Genomic DNA, 19,660 nt, shown 5'->3' on the forward strand with positions numbered 1-19,660 from the left:
AAGCAATTGGGAGGAGAAACTTAACACTAGGGAGCTCTTATGGCTTCAAGGTCCCAAACTTGGGAGCAATATTAGCACAGGAAGATATAGACCAAAACCCTCCTTCCTGGGAATTAAGATTTAATCAAGCTGATTTAGAGAATTTGGAAAGAAAAAAGGGAAGCTTTATCCTATATTTTGATAGGGTTGCTAAAGGAAACCCTGGTCCATAAGGAGCAAGAGGTTTGATAAAAAACCTTGTTGGAAGCCCCTTTTTGTCCTTTGCTTAAGCCTAGGATTCAACACCAACAATGGTACAGAGGCCTTAGCTTTGTGGAAGGGACTACAAGTGCTCTATTGGAATGGCATCAAGGAAGCAGTTATCATGGGAGATTCAAAATGGGTAACAAAACATTTCAATAATGACTTCGTGGATGACTACTCTAGTTTGATATGGAAGAGAATAAGGGTTATTAAAAATCAATTTGAAAGACTAGAGGGATTTCATGTTCTGAGGGACATAAATCAAATAGTTAACAAACAAGCAAACAAAGGTTGTCCCGTTAAGATAGGGAATCATTCAAACTAAGGATCAAACAACTAGTGAACATCTCCCATAATGGCACAAAAACTCAATTTCATTAGGCTTCTTCAAAGTGAATACTCTTGAACTCAAACAACAAACATTCTAATTTCTCATTATACAAAGTTACATATAGATAGCATTCAAGCATATTTGTGGCAAAAACATCCTATAGTCATTTTAATCATCCTTAGTCCATGTCAACGAGCAATGATATTTCAACATACTCAGATTCCACAATTCCAAACTCTGAAAACTTGTTGGACAGTTGGCATTGCCCGGATGGCTAGTGGGAGCAAGTGTGTTTCATTGATGTCAACAACCATGGGGGATATGTGTTGGATAATTGACAGTGTTTGACAGTTGGCAAGTGTGTTGGAATTGATGTCAACCAGACTAGCATGGATGTTGGTGGCAATATATGTGCTAGCATTGATGTGCATGGCGTGTCAAGCTTAGGGGGAGTCCCATGGTTGTTGCAGTCTCTTGTAGAGAATCATCATAGTAGTAGGCTTATTAAATAAGCCATAGTATGATGACTATGATGGTTGGGAGTCCGAGACTTTGGAGGAATTTTTACATCAGAATATTAGCTCAAATTCTCTTGTAAATGGCATAGATGGATAGCCCTTGAAAAGATCTTTCCAATCGTATGCTGAAGTTTGCAAATGGCCTTCTGGATCGAAAGTTATTGACAACCAAATTTAGAGTTGGAGAGCTTGCCCGAGAACCTGGAAGCCTGTTGACAGCTATAAGAGATTGCCTGAAAGGTTAGAAGCCCAGAAGACCACAACTCTATTTATAAGTGAGGCAAGATAACATGGATATGGGCTAGTAGAGAACAACAACTAACGAATCTTTAATCGACGAAACACATAACGGAGATTGCCCAGAAGGTTGAGCCCGTAAGCAGTTGTAATTAAGAATCAGACATTATAGTGGGGCCAATAGGTAGAGACTAGAGTGGCGTACTATAGGCCAACAGGTGGAAGGTGGGCCAAGCCCGAAACCTCCAATAACAGTGCACAAAGGAAGAGGTGCGGGCATTGGATGTTGTGCACACAAGTGGGCCAGGTCAGAAGCCCACAAGTCTGTAAGGTGTATGCAATTCATTTTAAAGAAGTTACGGGCATGTGGGCATCCGAGCTCCAACGTGTAGTGACATGTGTATATGAGTGGGGCCCATTGGATGTCTAAGTGGAAGTTTCACGTGTTTTAGTGACCAAGGGTCGTGTGCGAATACAAAAGAAAATGGCATCTCGAGTGTATGGTTCAAGGGATGGATGAGTCAAAATCTCTTTGACATCATGGACCAAGTTAGCGTTTATGACATATTAGGGGTCTTCTACAGAGCTAAGGGCTTAACACCTGCGGATATGAACGGGTCAAAAATTTTGGAGATGAGTCCATCCATATTCGACAGACATGCCAAGTTGGCTATTCACCATAAGTTGATTATGCATGCATGGATGGGTCGACAAATATCTAAAAAAATGTACTATAACTGGGAGTTATGCCATATCCAGAGGCTTGCCAATGTTGGACTGCCAAGAAGCTCTAGATGGAGACAGAGAGGACCATGGTTGCACATAATGAATTAATGGAGTCTATCTCGAGTAGAAGCAAGCCTCTTCTTATCTTACTTTCATGCCTCATAGAATTAAATGAAAAATATGGCTAAGTGCAGGACTTCTGATCATAGTCTAAGAGAGCCATGCTTGACGTACAATCTGTGTTATGTGGGAAATTAATAAGAAATGGATAGCCATGTTATGTGTGCAGACATAATTCGTGAGTAGTACTCTGTGAGTGTGTAATTTGATTGAGATTTAATCCTCAATAGGGAGAATAATCAAGTGTCCATCCTCATGTTTAATGTAGTTGTATCGACTAGGAAAATTGATGCTACAACGGGAAGGAGAGCCATGCACATAGTACACTTGGGTAGTATGGAGGATAGTAGAGACAACATCGTTCCTTGTGCAACAAAGGAACACAACCAAGGATTTCCATTGAGCAATGGGGGGGAATGCAACATAATTGAGTGATCTAAGTGGAGAGCTCTGTGGGTGAGCACTACTAAGGAGAAAGGCCAAGAGTGCATATGCTACAAAGAGCAGCCGAGAGAGCCTGTGGAAAGAAGGGGCAGACAATTGAGTATATGTTGCTGAGAGTAGAGGGTTGTGAGCTGAGCATATGTTGCTACAGAGTGAGCAAATTAGACAGAGTGTTGCAATAAGGGCTGAGGATGAGTGAGGGATGCTGAGTAGAACAGAGGGGCGAAAGTAGAAGAGAATAAAGGGTCAAACACAAAGGAGAGTTGATGATCAAGTGGATGAAGGTGTTGTGCTGTATTAATCACCTTTAATTGACTAAGACTATAACCATTTAATTGTCAACCTAGGGCAGGTCTGTTTATTTCAAAGGAGTCTGCACTATCTGTGTCGATACACCACAACCAAGGACAAAAATGGAAAATAGTAAAAAATCCATTGAATCAATTGTAGAAATTAACATTCATGCAAATATAAAAAAATACTCTACAAGAATGGGATCACAATTTGCATCTACTAGAACAAAGGCGCACCACACACTGTACTGATAACTACACCAACTGGTCAACTACCATACTTCTAACCAAATCTGTGTAACAACGCATCAGAAATCTGGAATTGAAGTAGATCTATTCTACAAATTATACAGCAACAACAAAAGCTGTGCATATACTAAAAGAAAGGAATAATAATATACAACTACTATACCACTGCAGTCCCTACTAAAGAGGAGGGCCCTTCCTCCCTAACCGGGCGCATGAATGAACATGAACTTAGTTAAGAATGCAACTCAAAATAGTAACAACATCACCTCAATGTATTGATATTAAAATAATTTAAACTTACAGGATCAGAGTAACAGTGCTCTCCATGCCATCCCCGTGCCCGAGGGATTGAGTTTCTCTTATAGAAATTACATACCCAAAAATTAGGAACAGATCAGTCATGAGAATCTCACAATTGTCAAGCTGATCAATAAAATAGAAATTGTTATAACAAGTTCCTAAGTACAAGTTCTGTTCAAATACATCAGTTGGAATCATAACCGCTTAGATCTATCACTTTCTAAATTGATAATTCGTAACTCTCCAACAGTTGTCATGTTGAATAGTACCCATGACTTGATAGCCATGGTGTAACAACATCCTGCAGTAAAACAACAGTTTGGGATGTAATAACAACATTTGGTAACAACAACGATTTGTAACGACACCTGAAATATAACGACAGTAATCTTTAACAACAACACGGTGTAACAACAAAGTCTGTGATAGCAACGTGGTGTAATAACAAAGTTTGTGACAACAACGTGGTGTAACAACACTCTGTTTCATCGTGCTCATGGATCAATCGGTGCAACTGTTCATTTCATAACCTTGCTCTCACGGGTAGCACCTGAAAAATAGGGAAGGAACTAAAATACTTCTCCGACGTTGCCCCAGTTAGCCATAAAAAGGAATATTACATCATTATATCTAGCAAAAATGAAAAAATAGCATGATGGAAAAATATGTTGTTCATAATAAGGAAAGAGGCGGTTAATATGCAAAGTTTTGTAGGTTCGGAGGGAAAGAAGTCAAAAACGGGGAAAGAAAGTATAGAAGATAGGTAGAAAAGCTACACCCAACATCTCCCCCCAACTGAAGCAATTGCATGTCCTCACGCAAAACCTCAGTTGCCACTGTTGTATCTCTGACACAGATCTGTAAAGTTATAAGCACCAATAGTGTCTTCATTAGCAGACATGTATCTCTGAGTAGACATCAACTGTCGTGGCCAATACTCCTCTTCATAATCACACAAGTGGTAATGAAACTGGTATTCCTCCAATGGAAACCAAATCAGAGGGTATATGAACCTAAGCCCAATCCAGAAGGCTCCCAGTGTTTTCACCACTCAGGCATATTCTGGTACTCATGTAAAAACAATCACAAAATTTTGGAACCTGAAAGGACCCCCTTCTTGTAATCCGGCACTGTTGGCTTCTGTGCGCTTAAGGCACCTTGTTAGTGCTCGAATTTTCATTTGTGCATTAAGATTAAGGCAAAACCCCACAATCTTCTTTCTGTAGGCGAATGCCTCTCCCTAACGTCCAGAGTACTTAAGAATAATTTGAACTCACGTCTCAATTCGGTGCCCATTCCTGGTTCTTCCCTAATCTATAATGCTGCTTTTTCCTCATTAGTTTTTGCCGACTTCATGGCCAAGTTCCATTCAATTTGATTTCTCATAAAAGAAATAAAGGCGCACAACTGCAAATCCCGCATATAAGAGAAAATAGTTGCCACCATCTTTATACTACAATATTCACAAATCATATTATGTAAAAACAACTCATAGAGTAAGCTTTGTTCATCAAAGTTACAAGCACAAAAAATTTATAGGAAAGTGTGGGTAGAAGTACCCAGATATGGTCTGTTTTCAAGAACTGCTCTTAATTGAAACAAATAATATCGTTCCCACAGGAAAACTGGATATGATGAAGAAGGCCTTCTGCAGCCTAACAGGTTCAAGGCAAGCTCATAAAGCTTTTTCTTATCATTCGTTAGGTCCAGAACTTGCCACTGTAGCAGCTGCAGTTGTTCTTCTTTCTTCTTCATAGCTTCTTTACTCCTCCGTTCTTCCCATCCTTTCACAATCTCCTTCTTTGCCCACTTCTCCATAAGTGAATTTATCATTTTCTGATGTTCCCTAAGTGTGATCACTCCCTCTTGCAGAGTGAGTGCCTACTATTTCCATTTTTGTAATTCTGATATCAACAAAACTCTTCCTCAACACTGTCCTTCATCAGGACCTTGTGTTCTCTCACATGCAATATCAATTGAAGGTGTAACACCCTCCTGAGGGTGGAGCTGATCCATTTCAGCTGCTAGTTCTTGTGTAACAACAACGTCATCAATGGGTTCTTGTGTAACAACTTCTTCTTTTTCTCCTTGGTTAGCTTCTGCTTCCACTACTGGTTCTTGTGTAACAGCAGTGTCATCCACAAGTTCTTGTGTATCAGCTTTCAAGTTACTCTCCATGGGATGCTCTGTTTCAGCTGCTGGTTCTTGTGTATCAGCAGCGTCCTTAACGGGTTCTTGTGTGTTAGCGTCCCAGGACTCAATTTGTGTTTCCCTTGAAAAGGTGCTCTCCGCAGAGACTCTATACCCTGCTGCTGCTAGTTCCTTAGCACAGGCTGTGCAGATAGATTCCAGAACATTTCCTCCCTAACCCTATTTACAGCCTCAACCAAGGTATCTAACCCTGAGACCCTTGCTTCCACCTTACTCTCTGCTAACTGTTGTCTTAACTTTTCATTTTCTCTCTCTAAATTTTCAATTTTAAGCAACAAGGATTGGGTCTCATCCTTACCTAGTGAGGGGGGTCCCTCCAGCTGAGCCTGCTCTTCTTCTTTCTGCTTTGTTGCTTCCTTTCTCTTCTTAGATGTGGATGGGGGTTTTGGATGTCTACTAACCTTCACTCTCTGCTTCGGCTGCTTATCACCTATCAGCTTGTCAACTGGTCTCTTTTCACCCCTTACTTTCGAAGGTTGGGCATATTCCTTAGTTTCCTCCGGAGCTTCCTCAGAAGTCCCGACTTGCTTTCTTCGAGAAGTCCTAGCCTTCTTCCTCATGAACTCATCCCAGCTCTTGCCCTGTTGACTCAGGGCATCTAGCACAATTAACTTAATAAGACTGTGGTTTGTGATGCAGTTCTCCAAATGTGCAGTTGTTTTCACCACTGCAGCCATATGCCTGATGTTCCACGGCAGAAAATACGGGAGGTTTATCATTTGTTGATGTCGGAGGTGCTTCAACAACTGGAAGTGATAATTAAATACAGTTGTCGCCCTTCCCTCACAGGTAATTTACTTAATGAGGTAAAAGACAACATCTTCCCATGGCTGGGGAAGCGATAACCTATCAATTCCTCTTCCTTTCTTTTCCAGTCGTTCTTCCCCTTGGAGAAAGTCCTCCTTCAAAGAGGGGTCATTGATCTTTTTGCTGAACTACCTCTTGCCTTCTGTTGGCAATGCCATCACATGAGAAATTACCTCCTCTGTGACTTCCAGCTGCAACCCCCTGAGATTCGTTTGATACACATTCAAATTCTTGGCAAATTCCATAGCAATTGCTTCATCCAATCCCTCTAGCCTTTGGAAAAATCCAAACCAACCTGCATCCTTGAAGATTTGGCATGCTTTAGGACAATTTTCCAATGCCTCAGTTGAGTCTAGTTCATGTCAAACTGTCGCCCCACCCATCTCTGTGCTGTTGCAACACACTGTTCTTCTCTCTTATTTTCTTTGAGAAATTCCGAAGTAACAGCACAATGCTCAGTTGTTCTTGCTCTGCAAATTGTTCTCCTCCTCTTCTATCTAAGAGTTCTGAATGAGAATACAACGCTTTAGTGTTGGGTGATGGTAGGGTGACGAAGTGAGGTTAAAGGCAGGGATTTCAAATCAGGGTTCGTACTGCGCAATATTAGTTCCCTATTAATGCTGAGTTATGGAGGATTTGTTTTGAGGTACAATTCCCTTTTTGGCATGATCGGTCATAATGGTGGTTATAAATGATAAATATTACAAAATCATCATTCTTTAATTCCAGTTTTAAAATTCGCAGTTCATGCATAGGTCATGATGTAATTCACCTTCCCCCTAGCTTAAGTGTGACGTCCGCCCTCAACCGTAAAAAGGATATCACATTAAATTGCCATAATTGTGAAATAAAAGAGGACAACGATATTACAGTTCCATGACGTACTTGGTATGACGTGTAAAGAAGAAATTGGTGACGAGGTGTGCGTAATTAATTCCGGCGATCATGGAAATTACTCCTGAATCATGGTGATGAATGTTGTATATCATGATAGATAATTCACTTGGATCATGGTTTGTAAGTTGTCGGTTGTTAGAGATTTAACAACCAAGATAACTGGCATACTCCTTTCTAGAAATTTTCCACAAAGATAAAAAATAAAGAACTAAAAATAGGGTTGTAACAACATTATTGTAAGATATGCATGAAATGACAAATGTTGTTTCAATGAAAGTGTGTAACAATCGCCACAAAGTGGTTTTCAAGTGTCACAAAAATTGTCTGTTTGCGCCCCTAAAAAGAGGTTTTCATAGTTAGATTTATTTATTTATTTGATTATATATATATATATATTTTTTTTTTTTTTTAACAGGTGTAACCGTTGGCAACCGAGGTTGGTTTTCAGCTGTTGCACTTATTGGAAGGTTTAAAATTTTGGCAACACATGGGGGTTTTCCCCTGCTCCTGTAATATGAAGGTCTGAATCCGTGAAAATGTTAACAAATGAATCCCTTGAAGTAGGTTTATGATATAACTGAAGACAGTGCCCATTAGCAAGTAATGGTGTCCTCGCATTGTAAATGGTAATCAAATTCACAGTCCCATTGTCAAAGACTCCATCAACTTCATATGGACCTAGCCATCTGGTGCAAAGCTTACCCTTGAAATCCTTGAATCTCGAATCATCTAAGAGAGCCCAATCTCCTTTCTGCAATTTCTTCTTTTGGGCCACTTAGCTCTCTACTGCTGAATAATCTTTGTTTGCTGGATAGAAGCCAACCATTTCTCCTCTGATTCATTGAGCTGGTTCAACCGTTGTTTTTGTGTTGTAGCCAGATCCATATTTACCTGTAATGTTGTTCTCAATGTCTTGATTTCAAACTCTATAGGGAATAAGGGATTTTTACCATACACAAGTTTGTATGGTGAGAATCCCATAGTATTCTTCCATGTAGTTCTATATGCCCACAACACTTCTGGAAGTTTATCAGCCCAATTCCTTCGGTGGCTAGCCACGGTCTTGGTAAGAATCCCTTCAATGACTTTGTTGGTGCTTTCCACTTGGCCATTTGCTTGTGGGTGATAAGGTGAAGTGATTCTATGATGAATTTTATACTTTTCAACCAACTTCTAGATCAAGTGAGATGTAAATTGGGGCCCTCCATCTGTCACTATCTCCCTGGGTATCCCAAAACAGACAAAGATGTCTTCAAACAAGAAGTTTGAAACAGCCTGCTTCGTGGCTTTGGTTAGTGCTTTTGCCTCAACCCATTTTGTGACATAGTCCATTCAGACCAATATGTAGGACTTCTATCGAGATGAAGGATTAATTGGTCCCACGAAATCCAAGGCCCATTTCTCAAATGGTTCTAAGACTATTTGAGGCTGTAACGACATCTCATCTGATTGCAGCGGTTGGCCCATCCTCTAGCAGCTATCACACCCTTTCACGAACTTCTTAGCATCCTGAAATATTGTTGGGAAATAATATCCTATCAAGAGGACTTTGTATCATGTCCGTTTGTCTGCGAAGTGCCCTCCACAAGGTTCCTCATGACAAGCTTTAAGGATATCAAAAATCTCATCTTCCCTGACACAACGTCTGATCTAAAAATCTGGTCCAATGTGATAGAGATTCCCCTCTATCCAGGAATAAGTAACACTCTGCTGTATGATCTTTCTCTTTTCCTTGGAGGATAAGTATTGAGGGAACTTCCCTGCAGCAAGATAATTGGCTATGTCTGCATACCATGGTGAGTGAGTAGAAATAACAAAAAGGTACTCATCAGGAAAAGAATCCTTAGTGGGAATGCAATCATCATCAATAGTTAACCTAGAAAGAAAATCAGCTTCTAAATTATCTTTTACAGGTTTGTTTAAGATTGTGATATCAAATTCTTGTAACAACAATAACCAGCGTATAATCCTACCATTGGTAATTGGCTTATTCATTAAAAAATGAATGGCAGAGTGGTCAGTGTGTACAAATACTTGATACACAGTGATTTAATGTTGAAACTTGTTGATTGCATGCACTACTGCTAGGAATTCTTTCTCAGTCATCGTATAATTGAGCTCAGCTGGAGTCATGTTCTTGCTTATGTAATAAATAGTGTAGGGTTTCTATCCTCCAGTTGGCCCAAAACAACACCCACAACAATGTCAGACGCATTTGTAGCTATGTGAAACGACAATTTCCAATTTGGTCCACGCAAAACAGGGGTTGCTGATACACAATATTTCAACTTCAAAAAGGTCTGCTCACACTTTCCTGTCCACACAAATTCCACATCTTTCATAAGTAAGCAGAATAGAGGCGATGCAGTTTTTGAAAAAATCTCTATAAACCTCCTTTAATACCCTGCATGCTCCAAGAAACTACATACTTATTTTTGTGTCTTGGGTGTTGGGATTTTCAAGATTACCTCTATTTTAGCAAGGTCTACCTTGATCCCATTAGCAGAAATGAAGTGTCCCAACACGATCCTTTCATTCATCATCTTGTGACATTTTTTGGTGCTCAAAGCAACATTAGTTTGTACACAACGTTCCAATACTTTTTCTAGATTAACTAATGCTGTTTCAGAGGCATCACCATAAGGTGTAAAGTTGTCCATGAAGATTTCAAGACAGTCATTCAACATATCCGAGAGATTCCCAGTATTGCCCTCTAGAAAGTTGCTGCCGCATTACAGAGTCCAACAGGAGAACTCTATATGCGAAAGTTCCCCAAGGACAAGTAAAGGTCATCTTATCGTGATCCTCTGGGGAAATATGTATCTGGTTGTAACAACTAAACCCATCTAAGAACGAAATAAACTTCTTCCAAGAGAGGGTGTCAAGGACTAGATCTATAAACGGTAGAGGAAAATCATCGTTTTGAGTGGCTTTGTTAAGTGCTTTATAAACCACACAAACTCTCCATTTGCCATTTTTCTTAGGAATGATGACAATTGGAGACATCCGCTGACTGTCATATATTGGATAAATGAAGTTAGCATTTAGGAGTTTCTGCAATTCTTCTTTCACTACCTCCTTTAGTGCAGGGTTCATATGGCGCTGCGGTTGTCTAACTGCATTGCAACCATCTTTCAAATAAATGTGGTGAGTGCACAGGCTGGGATGAATCCCTTTCACATCTGTGTAGTCCCATGCAAATGCTTTTTTTTTTTTTTTAAATTTCTGTAACAGCTGTAACAACAGTTTATTTTGCTTGTTAGTTAGGTTGGGATTGATATTCAAATACTTCCCTGGTTTTATTTCAACAGGGCTGCTGTCAGTATGCGGGGTTGTACTTATTTGTTCAAAGTTTACATCATCTACCTCATCTTCCTCCCTTGATTCTTCAATAGAAGTGACAGAAAGTGAATTACTAATAAAGCCATTAATGATATCATCCTCTATCTCATCCTTAAAATACTGGGCTTTTCCAAGGGTAAGGAGCGATAGGGAAAGATATGATTTGGGTTCAAATTCATCCCACCAGGGATTGCTCAAATCCATATTTGGTTTTGCTGGGGGGTAAAGATTAAGTTTCTTTGTAGCCTGGCCATTTGAAATCATCATACATTCGGATCTGCGCCCTATAAATGCATCTGTAGTGGCCAACCAAGGTCTCCCTAAAATCAAAGGATGTCCTCCCAGGCTGGATTTGGTTTGCAAGATAAGAAAGTTAGCCGGATACCTCCAGGAAGCTACTGTGATTACTACGTCATGCAATACTCCCTCGGGTTTCACACAAGACCTATATGCTAATTCAAGCACAGTAGGCATATGTCTAAGCCCATGTAGCCCCAAGGTGGTAAAAAGGTCCTTTGTCATTACGTTAATGGCCACCCCTAGATCAATCAGTGTATTAGTTATGGGCTGGTCATCAATATAAACAGTAACCGTAGGGTTCCATGGATCATTATACTTGGTTAAGAGAGGTTGATCAGTCATCAATTCAGACAATTTTCCCATCACATGTATAGTAGCAGGGTCCATAGGATTCCTTCCAGGTTTTTTAATGCACAGGTCTCATACTCTTTTAGCATAGATAGGTACTTCTTTAAGAGCTCGCAACAGAGGAATTTGTATGTGCAAGTTTTGAAACTCCCTAAGAAAATCAGATTCAGTTTGTGAAGTCGTTCCAGTCTCGATTAATCTTTGGGGATACAGAGGATCCTAAGTCATAACAATCGAATCAGTTGTTATAGGTGTATCATCTTTACTCGAGTTGGTTGTTACAGAAGCAATAATTATTCTTGGGTTGGCTATTACATGTGTAACAATATGTCTTGCATCGACTGTTACAGGTGTAACAACTGCCTCAAGATCTACTGTATCTTCTCTGGAAGACTCACATTCCTCCTCGGTGATGATAGGGGAGCAGTTTGATTTAATCACCTTACCCAACCATAGTTGAATTTCATTAAGTCCAATGGGAGTGATAAGATAATTCTGGAAGGTAGTTGGAGCCTCTATGCTCTAGGTTGCCTTATTATTTGGGTTAGGGTTAGGTTGCACAAGTAATTGGGGTCGCACAAGCGGTGTAGGAACAAGAGTTTGGAAAGGAGGCAATTGTAACTGCTACTGCATCGAAAATGCAGAGGGGGTTTGACTTTGGGCATTCCCCCTCCAATTTTGACTCCAAGGATATGGTTGAGATGGAGGATACTAAATAGGTGGAGAGGGAGACCACTGGTTCCAGGGCGAAGGAAATTGTGCTGGAGAAGGAGTAGATTATTGCCATGGATATTGCTGAGTGTTATATGCATTATTCCAAAAATTAAAAGAATAGAAATCTTGAGACATACTTGGGGGTCGTGGTTGCCATGGTCTCCTGGGCCCGATGAGGTAGGAAGGCTGAACTTCTTCACTCGACTCTCTAAGCACCGCCTTCACTCTGGGAAGCTCCGGACTTTGACCTGTAGAATGTTCCAGTTCACAAATATTGCACAAGTTGATGCTGTTCATTGCACAATCCCTCCCAAGATGTTTGTTTCTGCATTTCAGATAGAACATAACTAAAGCTGTGTCAACTTCCCCTTGTGTCTTCTTGATTTGTGTCATCCTTACCAAAGCAGATAAAGTACTAAGGAGGCCAGTTTTAAAATTTTCAAATAAATTCTTGATCCCTGCTCTGGTTACTCCTCCACTTGGACATTTTTGTATTCAGACCAAAGGATCCCGTACTGAGCTTCTTCCTTTAGTCGATCCTCTTGAACTCCTCAAACAAAGTCTTATTATTTCGTCAAACATATCTTGTGATATGTCCCCTTTTCCTAGTAAATTCAGAGTTTCTAGGCAGTCATCTCTCATGCCCCTTATGAATATGGTCTTCAAAATTTATGTAGTTAGATTATTAAATTTATACCTCTGTAGATTATATGGAATCGTTCCACGTAATCTTCCAGGATTTCATCCTCCTTCTGTGTTATCCTGAATATTTCTTCTGTCAAATCCCTGGTTCGGCAATAGTCCTGATATTTAGAAAGAAATGTCTCTTTTAACCTGTTCCATGTCTGGATAGTACCAACACCCAGTCCCATAAACCATCTCAATGCTGCTCCTTTTAGAGTAGCAAGAAATAGTTTCAGCTTCTAAGCATATGAGGTGTAATCATAACTTCTACATAGAACATCAAATTCAAATAGAAAAGTATCAGGATCTTCTACAACCATCCCTTGAAAAGATGGAAGAGATGACAAAGGAATATTTTTCATAGGAGCTTCGCCTCTTGTCTCTTGTATCGGGAACTCAAAATTAGTAACAATGCCATCTGTCTGAGTATTTTCATCCCCCACGGTTGGTCCTCCTGACTCCTGGTGTGACGAATCTCCTTCAAACCGCTCAGGGGGCTGTATTATAGGTTAGGGGTTAGGAACTAATGGATCAAACTGCCCCGGGGCTGGCTGTTTCACTGCGTTGCTTGAATCTGGATAATGGTAGCTAAATAGATGCCCTTCTGGTTCAGGCCCTTGATGTCCCCCGCCAATCGCCCCTTGCCTTCTTGCCTCAAGCCTTGTTCACTATCTCTCCACTGCTGTTCTTGGTCTGGATTCCCAATATCAGGAGTGGATATACTGATTGCAGGATGATGAGGTCAAGGGACCGAGGGACCAGACGCTCCAAACCTTGACATGGTAGCAACTTTCTGTGGCCCTGTTTTCCTTGTATTCCTGTGTGAAATGGACAATTATTTTTTCTACTTTTAAAATCAGTTCCCTAAAAAATGTTTTCCTCCCCAAATCTACACTCTTCTTTTCCTTTTTACGACCCGTTTTTCCTGCGACTAATTAGAGTGGGGGTGTTTTCGGTATCTCTATTATTCCTACAATTGCACACATGGACCCTATGTGTATTAATTCACACCCTAAGTGTCTCAGTTCAATAGTGGTGAGCTCGCCCAGATATGTTAGAGCGATGCGTAGTTTCTTACCTCTCATCTTACTGCCCAGCAACTGAAGAGTTGAAGACATGTTTTAAGAAAATACCAAAATGCCACACCCTAAGAGCCCTAGTGATCATAGTAGTGAGCCCACCGAGGTATGTTAGAGTGATGCATAGGTTCTTACCTCTTGTCTTACTACCCAACAATTGTGGACTAGGAACACTATCATCAAACAAATAGCTTGGTTGACTGTATCATCATCTGCCTTCCTTGACAACGACGCCAAAATGTTGTGCTGTATTAATCACCTTTAATTGACTAAGACTACAACCATTTAATTGTCAACCTAGGGTAGATCTGTTTATTTCAAAGGAGTCTGCATTATCTGTGCCGATACACCACAATCAAGGATAAAAATGGAAAACAGTAAAGAATGCATCTGAATTAATTGCAGAAATTTGTTGAAAATAGCAACAAGAAATGATAAAAATAGAATCTAGAATATTCCAATTTTAATTTTTCCTTAAATTAAAAATGTGATTTAAATTTGAATTTAGTCTCAACAGCTGCTTGAAAATAATTAATTAATTCATTATGGATTAATTAGTTGGAGAAATTCAAGTTAGAAGTCTTTCTGCAGTCATGCAACAATTATCCCTTAAATTAAGGAGATTATCCCTTAATTAAGGAGATAAGATTGAGTTATATTTGAGTTGTAATTAGTTAACTCAGTTGACTGAGTTAAGTCTAATTAAATTAGTTCCAAATTGTTTGAGGAACTAATTGTGAGTTATTAGTCAGTTGATGCATGCATGCACTCAACAAGTGTACTTCAGATAACTGAAGATTCTCTCATCATAAAGTCATGCATGTCTATTTTGAGAAAGACCCAGTTGACCTAAATGTCAAGGCCATGTTACTATCAGTTGCATGTGTTTTCCTATAAAGGAAACTCATCCATGCAGTCAAGGGAAGGTTCCTTGAGGATTGCGTAGTTTTACAGGGTGTGAGATCAGTGTGAGTGATCAGTGTTACACTTGGTAACAATAGGATCACCTAGGAGAAACAACTCAAGGAAATAGGAGGCTTGGAGGGCAGAGGAGAAGGTTTGTGAGAATCCTTGTTTGCCTGTGAGCATCTAGGAGGATTGTACTGAGAGTTGGTTAGCTGTGAGAGCTAAGGCTTTGTATTATTCTGATGTATTTCCACAATGTATGATAATACAGATAGTGGGGTTTTTAGCTGAGGCTTTCCCCTGAGTATTTTTTGTGTTTCATGTGCATTGATTCTTCTTCTAGTTATATGTGTTCCTCTTGATCTTGCTAAAATCTATTAAGCTTCCGCAAGTTTGATAGTAGAAGTAGATTATAGTATTTTGCTTTGGTATATTGCATTATCGAGTTAATCTACAGTGAGAATTTCTACATGGTATTAGAGCCAAGTTTATAGGAGCAAAGGTTATCATAGTTGTGAATAGTATATGGCGAAGAGAATTCGAAGTTTGAAGTTCGGGGTTGCAGGTGCAAATCGAATTCATATCACACTAAAATAAAAAAAAAAAATAAAAATTGAGATGGGTCATTATGCGACTAATTGCCCATTGAAGAAGTCCAAGAAGGGATCCTCAGAAGGATCGGAAGGTGAGGCATTAACCAGAGAGTTTGTGCTTCCATCTAGTGGGTATTTGAAGAAATCTTGGGGGTTAGCACCTCCTACAAGTTGGTTATTTCATAAATCCAAGGAGCTGTAAATTGGTGCTTGCAACGGATCCATGAAGTTGGTGTTTATGGTAAGCTAATTAGGTGTTTGCAGAAGAAGGGAGTTGGTGCTTCCTGCTAATGGGTGCTAGTAAACAATTAAAGGGAGTTGGTGCTTCAAGTGAGTGGTGGCTCACAAACAATAATTGATGTAATAGAGTAGATGCTCTTATTTACATCAACTAACAAACAAGCTTTGTTGTTTTTCTCCCAAAAGGGTTTCCACGTTAAACCTGTCTGTCAGATGTGTTTGTTGCTCATGATGTGTGTTCTTGTGTTGATTCATATGGCTACTTCTATGATTTGTTAATGGATGATCACTTAGAGAATACCAAGTTTGAATGATGAATGAAAATTGACATAAAAGTTTAAATCAACCTTAATATTGATTCACCCCTCCCTCTTAGTATTAAACATTATTCCCAACAAAACCAAATCCTGAGTATTATAGGCTTGCTTTGAAAAGATGCAACTACTCTCCCTATAAGGATAATGAAAGATATTATAAGTGATGACTATGAAAAGGCTGATAATTATCAATAGATTAGTCAAGAGTCAAACTTCAATGACAAATGATATTGTGATTGTTTCATGTTAGCAAATGTTACAAAGACTGATATGCCTTTTGGTGGCCTCAAAAAACCTTTGTGGTAGAAGGCTTCTGTTGGGATTCCTTGCTCTATAACTCCACTTCATTAACTTATAATAAAAATGGGACAATCACTCAACATTATCAAGCTTTTGATACGATGCTACACCCTAATGGAGATTCTGTCATGTTTGACCTCATAAGTTAGGGGTTTCTATTCCCTTCTCTAAAGCTCTCTGAAAGACTCAATCCCATCCCTATCAGATTACTTCAAGTTTTTCTTCCCTCAGTTCAAACATATAACAATCTATGTTAGAAATTAAATAATAGAGCAATGGAACACATAAAATATTGTGAAAACAACAAGCACAAAAACACATAAAACAAGAGAGATACATATATACGTGGTTCACCCAATTTGGGCTACGTCCATGGAGAAACAACTAGTCCTTCCTTTTATATTATCCGACAAACTTAAGGGATACAACCTACAACAAATCTGTTGTAACTTCCTTTTCGCTCTCACACAATCTCCTCTCCTTTGCTCACACCCACAATAATCCACAACCGCAATGCAATTCCCTCATATAAACCGAGGGTTGCCTTCTAGGGCATAAATCCCTAAATTAACACAAATGCTACCATTAAATCTTCCACCTAATGAATGACCCAGATTGACTACGAAATTAAAATATTTTACAAGGTAATTTTTTTCTCTAATTTTTACTTTGGGGGTGCTGCCCCCAAACCCTTGCCAGTCGGGGGTGCGACACTAGTGGGGGGAAAGCCCCTCCACACCCCCTATTAGGGACTAAGATCCAACCATGGTTGAAACAAAACCTCTGAATCAGGAAGATAATCTGGCTCCACACCCAACAATCTCATCTTGTAGAAATAATTGTTCAATAAGATCAAAATTCAAGCTCCTATTTTACAAAATTCACCTAGATCTTTGTCAAAGCAATTCCAACTCAATCAAATAAACATTGACATATTTGAGTATCCATACCTTCCATCCTCTAATATATATTGACAATCTCATAGCATCATAGTCAAAGAGTTGGAATTAACAACAAAATATTTGTCTTCTTCAGTCAGGGAAAAGACGTTCTTTAAAGAACAAGTAAAAAATGATGAAATAGGCAAAGACAAGACTAAATATTTATTTAGAAAATCCAATTAGAGAAGCTCAACTGCTTCCAGTTGTAATGAAATCATCTATGTGATCCTCTCTATCCTTATTTCATGTATTGCTTATATAATTTTTTGGTGGTCAATTTTGTGCCATCTTCACTTGTAGACCTTCAAGGCTGCATAGAATTTCAGGTAGCATAAAATGTTGTATGTCTCCCTCAATTTTGAATTTCTATTATAAAAGATTGAGATCAGTCGCTCCTTTAAGCGATGTAATTTTCACTTCTTTGGCTCCTTTCTAGATCTCTATATAGTATAAAAATTATCGTTACTGTTAAAAAAAAGAAAAACAACTCACATACCAAATTCAACACAAAATTTACATCAATACACATATATTTTACCATAACAATCCATTGAATGTAACTGTAAATTAAAGTTCACAATATAGAGATAAAATCACACACAATTGGCACAAAGATTTTACCCTAGAAATCCAAATGGAAAAATTGACAATTGAATGGTTGCTCGGTATAGATTTAACAATCTCCAATTACAACGCAACACTAAACTCTATATGCATCTTCACCTCTTTGGCTAAAATAAATCCTTTGAGAACCCAGATACAAGCATATATCAAAGATCTAGGGGGTAATGGGAAGTCCAAGTGTTATAGGCCATTTTGTCGCACATGGTCAATAGGCTTACAAATGAGATCAATCCACATCCGTGAACATGTTGTCATCATCCCTACACAAATCCCTAAGCATGACCTTTTCAAATGCCTGAGTTTCTCAGTCTAACTGCTTCAAATTAGTGCTTTTAAGCCCTAACGCACCTTGACCCTTTAGAGACCCGCGTTCAGGAGCAGGTTGCTACTTTATGCACTAGCACTGATCAACAACAACTCGCTCCTTGCTGGGGGTGTGTTGATTCTAGAAATTCGGGAAAATTGAAAATAATCCCGAAGCTCCCTCTTCCAGAAGCTTCCAAAGGTTGTTTTAGTCATTTACCTTGGATAAGAAGTTTGAATCCTATCTGATCCTACCTTGGAGATTTCACCTCTTATCCATTGAGCTCATCTTCCCCTCTTAAGTGGATCTCGAGCCTAGGTTAGTAAATGGATAAGAATTCCTAAACTACCATCCCTCTCCTATAAATTTACTAACATCCATAACATCAGGTTTGGCTTTTGGAGACTGATCATACCCTCATGCTGCTTCCTTGAATATAAGAGCGTCATCATCTTCATGCATTAAGGTGTTCTTTGTGACAAGGAAGGGACAAGTCAACTTGGGGATATCTCTACAAGATCAACACTATTCTTGGTTGTAAACTCTCTCCTATTTCTATTAATACAAATAGTATCTTGTTTTCCTATATGTCTTATGTTATGTTCACATTCGTGTATTTCAATGCTTCATTGATACATTGGATAGAGTAATTGAATTATGCTACATAGATGTTGTAGATATTTGGCTTGTTTTGATTATATGTGCAGGTTCTAATTATAGCAATCAGAGCTACGGTTGGAGCTTACAAGCTGGGATGAAAGTAAAGCTTGCAACTAATTACAAGTAAGCCTCTTTCCATTCTTCAATTTCTCTAAGGGAAACTATCTATTCTTTGCTTTCTGTTGTTATATACCAGTCCACTAGGGCTAGGGAAGTTACTTTTGTCAGCAATCATAAATTTTGCATAAGAAATTAGCGACCATACTGGGGATCGTTTCTTTCCCTTGGTGGTTTCCTTGACCTTAGCACTTGTTTCACCTCTTAAACCGATCTTCACTCCCTCACATAGATCTGAATTGACCCTAGGAAGACCTTTCATTGAAATTGATTTGATTCTTTGTGTCGTAATTTGGTCAGATCTAAATCAATGTCCTCACTGGTGTGGAGACATAACATTGCAATGCACCCTAGCCTTGTCTTCACCTTCACTACAGAGCATTGGTGCCCTTTCAGAACCTACGTTGATCCCTACTATATGCAAAAAATTTCCTTCAGTTGCCTTGCTCTCTGATTTGATTTATTCCAGCTAGTTCTCCTCGTGTCCTTGAGTGTGTCTTTGTCTCTGAAAAGCCTTCATTTTGTTTCCTTTTGGTTTTATAGCCTTTGATAAGTTTTTTTTTGGATTTTGCTTTGTTCTTGTCAACTAGGTCATTAGAAAACTCATTGCTTGATCATTGATTGCTTGGAAGAATTGATGTTATGTTCATCATTCTGAATAGTTTCTTTTATCAGTGATTTAACAAGCATATTAGCTTTCATTTCATTTGGAAATTAAGTGGATTGAAAAGAAAAATCTCCTTCCATTGGATTTAGGGTTTTGTGTGTGAAATTGGAATTGGAATAGTTGCATTAGGGTAATTGCATTTAACAAA

The sequence above is a fragment of the Pinus tabuliformis genome, chromosome X (assembly GCF_031772625.1).
Source record: "Pinus tabuliformis cultivar Carrire ecotype Pingquan chromosome X, CPIR1, whole genome shotgun sequence".
Classification (NCBI taxonomy): domain Eukaryota; kingdom Viridiplantae; phylum Streptophyta; class Pinopsida; order Pinales; family Pinaceae; genus Pinus; species Pinus tabuliformis.